This window comes from Salmo salar, chromosome 03 (assembly GCF_965601325.2).
Source record: "Salmo salar chromosome 03, fSalSal1, whole genome shotgun sequence".
Classification (NCBI taxonomy): Eukaryota; Metazoa; Chordata; class Actinopteri; order Salmoniformes; family Salmonidae; genus Salmo; species Salmo salar.
In genome coordinates, this window is record NC_138293.1 from 49,472,178 (window position 1) to 49,480,756 (window position 8,579).

Here is an 8,579-nt window from a genome sequence, read left to right on the forward strand (position 1 = left end):
TTTTTACATTTACATTTTAGTCATTTAGCAGACGCTCTTATCCAGAGCGACTTACAGTAGTGCATGCATACATTTCAAACATTTAAAAAAAAAAAAATCTTTCCGTACTGGTCCCCCGTGGGAAACAAACCCACAACGCTGGCGTTGCAAACACCATGCTCTACCAACTGAGCCACACGGGACCTACACGGGACGAGGTACTCATAGTGCCTTGAGATGGTACTGAAAGCCGTCTTCCACTCATCTCCCTCTCGGATACGCACCAGGTTGTAAGCGCTCCTGAGATCTAGTTTGGTGAAGAAGTGCACCCTGTGCATTGACTCAATCGCTGTAGCTATGGGTGGTAGCGTGTAACTATACCTCACAGTGATCTGGTTCAGACCCCGATAGTCAATACATGGGCGCAGATCTCCCTCGTTCTTCTTCACAAAAAAGAAACTCGAGGAGGCGGGTGAAGTAGATGACCGAATGTACCCCTGACGCAGGGATTCGGAGACATATGTTTCCGCCTGTGAAAATGAAATGTGGATCGGCGATGGCTGGATGATCGGTGACGTCGACCGCCAAACGTCGCCCGAACAAGGAGAGAGACCGACTTCGGAGGAAGTCGTGACAGGAACCAAAGTGTTTCTGAGGAAGAGGCCAGAGGGGGTCAACCACAAAAACCTAGCCTTGTTTTTGTTGCTCCTTAGGGAAATGGCTAATAGTACTATTGTTTCGAGCTTTTATGTTCTTGTGTTGTCAACCTCACTGTGAGGCCCTATTTCCTCACATGTTATTGATCAGGAAGCAGATTCGCTGGCAAAATGCTGACGAATGAGAAAGCGTGAACTATCAAGTCAATTTTCATGGGAGTAGATAATATAGTATTGTGTTACATCATAAATGTGTCATCTATTGTCCAGCAAACACAGTATCCAACACAGTATCCAAGAGAGATTCAATTCAAGAGTGCAGTCTATTAAGTGTGTCTTTGCCCCATAACAGCAACACCTCAGCATCTCAGGCATATAGAAGTGCCATGTGAGTGATGGGAATCAGTATGTTGGCCAGACTTGAACTGGAGACTAACACAAGAGGAGAAATGAAATTTGAAACAACAATTGTCTTGTAAAAGGTGCACAGAGAGGGCTCGACACGTCTGAATGCAATGGATGTGCCATAGTTGACATATCACCATGCTGTTAGCTACCAATGAGGCATTCCAATGAGTTTTATTGTTGGGGTTTGCTGGCAGGCCAGTGTGAAATACTGGATTACATTGAAAAAAAAAACACAAAAAATAAACACACTGAGCAATGAGGATTCAAACTGCTGATATGTGGTTCCATGAGGGCCATTAAAACTTATTTGGGCTAGGGGGCAGTATTTTGACGTCCGGATGAAAAACGTGCCCAAAGTAAACGGCCTGGTACTCAGGCCCAGAAGCTAGGATATGCATATAATTGGTAGATTCGGATATAAAACACTCTAAAGCTTCTAAAACTGTTAAAATTATGTCTGTGAGTATAACAGAACCTGTTTGGCAGGCGAATCCCCGAGAACAAACCATCCAGTATTTTTGTTGTTGTTGAGGTGAGTGTTTTCAATGGGTTTCTATGTGTATCTAGATTTATAAGGCACTTGCTTGCAGTTCCTATCGCTTCCACTGGATGTCAACAGTCTTTAGAAATTGGTTGATGTTTTTTCTTTAGAGAAATGAAGAAGTACGGCAGTTCAGAACGAGGGTCCAGCCTAGTGCTCTCTAATGTTTTGATGTGCGCTCCAGGTCACGCGCTTGACATTGTTTTTATCCGGTATTGAACACCGTTTATCCCGTCTTAAATTGTATCGATTATTTACGTAAAAAAATACCTAAAGTTGTATAAGGAAAGTTGTTTCAAATGTTTGGACAGCGTTTACAGGAAACTTAGATATTTTGTAGTCATGCTGGGCGAGTTGGAACCGGTGTTTTTCTGAATCAAATGCGCCAAATAAATGGACATTTATGAGATATAACGATGGAATTAATCGAACAAAAGGACCATTTATGATGTTTATGGGACATATTGGAGTGCCAACAGAAGAAGTTATTCAAAGGTAAGGCATGAATTAAATCGTTATTTCTGACTTTTGTGTTGCACCTGGCTGGTTGAAATCTGATTTTCATGTGTTGGTATGCTGGGCGCTGTCCTAAGATAATCGCATGGTTTGCTTTCAGCGTAAAGCCTTTTTGAAATCTGACATGAGAAGTTAAGATTTAATTTGGTGTGTTGCACCAGTGAATGTATGAAAGTTAAATATTTTGAATAATAATTTTTTAATTTGGCGCTCTGCCATTTCACCGGATGTTGTCAAATCGATCCCGTTACCGGGATTTGAGCCCAAAGAAGTTTTAAACTAGAAAGGTGTCTGTGTGTGTGTAAGAGTGATGATGTCTTCACTATTATTCTACAATGTAGAAAATAGTAAAAATAAAGAAAAACCCTTGAATGAGTAGGTGTTCTAAAACTTTTGACCGGTGGTGTATGTGCGTGTGCGTGTGTGGACAGAGTGGGTCCTGGTTTCTGTCTGGGACGATAAGCATTGTTCCTCTCACAGACAGAGAGACAAAATCAGATTCACATGCTGCCCACACCCCTGCCCTCTCATGGCAAACTAACAGAGTGGCCAAAGTGAACTGCATCCTCTGGCTTGTAAGTAGACGTTATCATTTTCGAAACACAAAGACCTAACAATGCCCGAACCATTGTATAACAACATGTCTCAACGATAAGCTCATGTGTCTTGACATTGTAGAACAGGAGTGGTTATGGAACTCATCCCAATCATTCTCTGACATGGCGAGTGCATCTAAACCCCAGTAGTCAGGAACGTGGAAGGCCTGTATTCAGGAGCATTTGCCCTCTGTAGATCTGAGATGTTTTTCCAACGGCTTTGTTCTCCACTCATTCCTCCTCTCATCCAACAAGGCCACGCGTGAGCGGATTTCAGGCCATGCTATCCAAATATCGCTGTCACCGCTGCTAGCTACAGATGTCAGGCCTTGTTAGTCTCAGTGCCCCCCTGCACACTCCTGTCCCCTTGCATTAAGCTCCAAATCTTGCCCCAGTTACACACACAGGCTTCTCGGGCCTGGGTCAGGCCACACCTGGATGAACCTGTCAAAAGACATACAGGGACTAGCAGAGACCAGAAAACCCTGATTGCATAGATTAATAAATTCCATAGAGAAACAGAGACCCATGCAATGGTTTGAGATTCTTGAGCAATGTGAATGCTTGTCTCAGTGAGGGCAGTGCAGACTTGGTTTATGTTTTATTCACACTCCCCACTAAGCTTGTGCAAACCACAGTCGGACATGGGAAAATGATTAGAACATACTTCAAGATTTTATTGCACTTGTGGTTGCTTTGGTCTGGGTACAAATATATTATCTTTACCACTCATAAACACATACACAGAACCAATCCTCAACTGATCTATTTTTTTGGGGGTCGTTCGGCTGTTGGTTAGTGCCAGTCAAAAGTTTGAACACACTTACTCATTGAAGGGTTTTTATTTATTTTACTATTATCTACATGGTAGAATAATGGTGAAGACAGACATCAACAAATTATGAAATAACACATATGGAATCATGCAGTAATCAAAAAAGTGTTGAACAAATGCAAAATATATGTTATATTTGAGATTCTTCAAAGTAGCCAACCTTTACCTTGATGACAGCGACTGGGAGACCTGAAAATAGCTGTGCAGCAACGCTCCCCATCCAGCCGGACAGAGCTTGAGAGGATCTGCAGAGAAGAATGGGAGAAACTCCTCAAATACAGGTGTGCCAAGCTTGTAGCTTCAAACCCAAGAAAACTCGAGGCTGTAATCGCTGCCAAAGGTGCTTCAACAAAATACTGAGTAAAGGGTCTGAATACTTATGTAATTGTGATATTTCATTTTTGTGGTTTTAATATATTTGCAAAAAATTCTAAGAAACAGTTTTTGCTTTGTCATTCTGGGATATTGTGTGTAGATTGATGAGGGACATTTAAAAAAAAAGTCAATAAGGGTGTAACGTAACAAAATGGAAAAAGTGTGGAAAAAGTAAACGGATCTGATGCACTGTACGTACAGTATTTTCAAATGCTCTCCCAGTGTCTCACGCTCGTTCTCAGTGTGTGATAATGTTTACTGGAGGTGGAATGCAGGGTTTGTTTTTAAGACTGATCCTCAAAGCTCTGGTGTTTCTCTTGCACCTTGCCGGGCCTTTAGGCACATATCTAGGATGAGTTTCCCCTTCTTAAGTCCTAACATTTACCATTGAAAGGCATAACACAAACTGACCTTAGATCAATATATAAGAAGGGGCAACCTCATCCTACTCTCACCTTACCCGGGTTCTTAAAAAGGGGCTCCTGATCCATTTGACGCTTTGGACTGATCCCGTCCACAGATCTCCCGCTTTGGAGCTCCAATGGGTTCCAGCTGCCGGCTCTCCTGGGCCCAATGCATCCCAGGTGGATCAGAGATGGCTGCACAGACAAACATCTGTGCTGGGAGACAGAGGGAGAGGGGGATGAGAAGGAGGATGTTGTGGTAAGAGAGAGAGAGCAGGAGTGAGAGAGAAAGAACTGTAGGTAGGAACAAGGGAGGGAAAGGGAGAATGAGAGAGGGGGAAAGGATGGATACCGGGGTAGAGAGAGAGGGGACAAATGGGGAGAAGAAGAGCGGGCGGGAGAAGGATCTGGTAAGCTTAGACTGAGCTAGAGAGAAACAGGTGGTGGTTCTGTGTTGACTTGATAGGTTAATACAGGTTAAATGGATAATGAGTTTACAGCACGGTGTTGTAAATGGCCCTGCAAAGCCATGTGTTGTGAGAACAGTACTATAGCTATGTACTCAATGACCAGAAAAACAAGACAGCCACCTGGACATTCTGCCAGATATCAGATTGAAGCAGCATCATGCATGTGTCTTAGGAAGTGGCTCACTTAGTCTCAGTTGATGAGGTGTAGTCATGCGTCAGTGTTTCTTAAACTTACAGAAGGCAAATCCTTTCTCCAAAATGAAATATGTGTTGATATTAGTTGGCAGGGGTCTTTACTTCAACATTATTGTCTTTTGATGTATTTTCTAACACCTTTTAAGACTTTTTCTTGTAGATGTTTTTCTCTTATCCATCTGTTTGACCAGAAATCAAAGCCATTACTTATGTATGCCTAATTTTAAGATGAAAACGGTTGAAAAATGTATCTATGCCTTCATTTCCTCAAAATATAGACTCTTAGCTTTTCTTTGACACATATAGCTGCTAGTTTTACATGGAAATGACCATAAGCATCTGTAATGGATATTACCTAATGTAATTCACTTAGCAAGTCTGCTGCGCAGACGTGGGAGAGCTGTTTTAGACAGTCGATTTCCTTATACTTAGACAGCACACACAGTCATAAAATATACAAACCCACACACACATGCAAGTACACGCAAAGTTGCACACACACAAAATCAGTCCTTTATAAGTCTGTATTTTGTATCCACCACTCCCATCTCTCCATTGTACCCTCTTTCTCTGACGCACACACAAACAGACACACATACACACCTACCGTTCCATGTATTGTCTGGCATATAGGAAAGGGATTTTTGTGGTTTGTACCATGGTTCAGAAAACATTTCATCAGCTTTTCTTGCTACCGTCTTTGCAGCAAACAGAGGGTCACCGAGCCAAGAGTTCCTCGCTTACAGAGTTCTGACACATCAGTGTTCATTTGCTTACCTGCCCAGCTTCTCCTCTGTGTCGTGCAAAACTATTTCCCCACATGTGCTACTCAACATGCCTCGGCGAGCCTTTGTCTCTGTCTCCAATACCGTGGCCTTTAAGTCCTCAGCTGTCTATAATTGTCCTTATTACTCTCCATTTATAGTCAGTCAAAATGTTAGTTTATTTGTTATGCATAACAAATTGGGTATCGAATCCGAGTCATGTGTGTTAGCCAACAGAGCTAAAGCACAGGTTTTAGGCACTCACATAAAGCCTCAGGAAAGCCTACTTAGTTGGGAAAGGGAGATACAGTCAGTTGCACCACTGAATGCATTCAACTGAAATGTGTCTTCCGCATTTAACCCAACCGCTCTGAATCGGAGAGGTACGGGGGGCTGCCTTAATCGACATCCACGTCATCCGTGCCTTGGGAGAACTCGTTGTTGGATGTTAACTGCCTTGCTCAAGGGCAGAATGGCAGATTTGACCATCTTGCCGGCTCGGGGATTCGAACCAGTGACCATTCGGTTACTGGCCAAATGCTATTAACCGCTACTGGCTTCATAAGTCATGATCTCAGATACAACCAATGATTGCACAACGAGTCTTGAAAGATTCCCACTAGTGTCTAAAACAGTCGTGTGAACTTGACTGGTCCCCATTTAAGAAGCACCCTTATCATCTCCATCTGAGATATACAGTGGGGGAAAAAAGTATTTAGTCTGCCACCAATTGTGCAAGTTCTCCCACTTAAAAAGATGAGGAGGCCTGTAATTTTCATCATAGGTACACGTCAGCTATGACAGACAAAATGAGAAAAAAAAATCCAGAAAATCACATTGTAGGATTTTCTATGAATTTATTTTCAAATTATGGTGGAAAATATTTCACATTTCCACAAACTTCAAAGTGTTTCCTTTCAAATGGTATCAAGAATATGCATATCCCCGTTTCAGGTACTGAGCTACAGGCAATTATATTTGGGTATGTCTAACTGCCTGTAGCTCAGGACCTGAAGCAAGCAACTTTCTTTACCCAACTGTGGGACAGACTATGTTTGTTCCCACACTTGGGACTGACTCTCTATTGGTTACACAGACTTTTGGCCTCCCATCCTATTCTAACCACCTCTCGCCGGCTTTGTATTCATGTTACCTGATGAAATTGCTGTACAATATGATCTTGTTGCCTTCTGATGCACATTCAGATGTCATAAATCAGCACTGCAGAGCTCTCCCTGTCCTGTGCCGTGCCTTCATTGTATTACTGTTGATGATATCTGTAAATGTGCATGTACACCCTGGCCCACCTACTGTTGCTAGCCCCAATTCTGATTTGTGCTCTGATAGCTGCTTCACTGATTTCTGCTCTTGTAAAAGCCTGGGTTTTCTGCATGTTAACACTAGAAGCTTATTACCTAAAATGGATAAATTGAAAGTGTGGGTTCACAGCTCCAATCCAGAGGTGTTGGTCATTACTGAAACATGGTTAAAACCTCTTAAGGATCGGACCCTTTCTTTACATTTTCGCCTAAAATTACATTTTATTTTTTATTTATTTAACCTTTATTTAACTAGGCAAGTCAGTTAAGAACAAATTCTTATTTACAATGACGCCCTACCAAAAGGCAAAAGGCCTCTTGCGGGGACGGGGGCCCGGATCCAAAAATAAAATATAAAAAAATATATAAATATAGGACAAAACACACATCGCAACAAGAGAGACAACACAACACTACATAAAGAGAGACCTAAGACAACAACATAGCAAGGCAGCAACACATGACATCACTGCATGCTAGCAACACATCATGACAACAACATGGTAGCAACACAACATGCTAGCATTATCGGGCACAGACAACAGCACAAAGGGCAAGAAGGTAGAGACAACAATACAGCACGGAAAGCAGCTACAACTGTCAGTAAGAGTGTCCATGATTGGGTCTTTGAATGAAGAGATTGACCTGTCCAGTTTGAGTGATTGTTGCAGCTCGTTCCAGTCGCTAGCTGCAGCGAACTGAAAAGACGAGCGACCCAGGGATATGTGCTTTGGGGACATTTAACATAATGTGACTGGCAGAATGGGTGTTGTATGTGGAGGATGAGGGCTGCAATAGATATCTCAGATAGGGGGGAGCGAGGCCTAAGAGGGTTTTATAAATAAGCATCAACCAGTGGGTCTTGCGACGGGTATAGAGAGATGACCAGTTTACAGAGGAGTATAGAGTGCAGTGATGTGTCCTATAAGGAGCATTGGTGTCAAATCTGAATGCTGAATGGTAAAGAACATCTAGCCGCTCGAGAGCACCCTTACCTTCCAATCTATAAATTATAGTCTTCGTAATCTAGCATGGGTAGGATGGTCATCTGAACAAGGGTTAGTTTGGCAGCTGGGGTGAAAGAGGAGCAATTACGATAGAGGAAACCAAGTCTAGATTTAGCTTTAGCCTGCAGCTTTGAAATGTGCTGAGAGAAGGAGAGTGTACCGTCTAGCCATACTTCCAAGTACTTGTATGAGGTGACTACCTCAAGCTCTAAACCCTCAGAGGTAGTAATCACACCTGTGGGGAGCGGGGCATTCTTCTTACCAAACCACATGACCTTTGTTTTGGAGGTGTTCAGAACAAGGTTAAGGGTAGAGAAAGCTTGTTGGACACCAAGAAAGCTTTGTTGTAGAGCATTTAACACAAAATTCAGGGGAGGGGCCAGCTGAGTATAAGACTGTATCATCTGCATATACATGGATGAGAGAGCTTCCTACTGCTGAGCTATGTTGTTGATGTAAATTGAGTAGAGCGTGAGGCCTAGGATTGAGCCTTGGGGTACTCCCTTGGTGACAG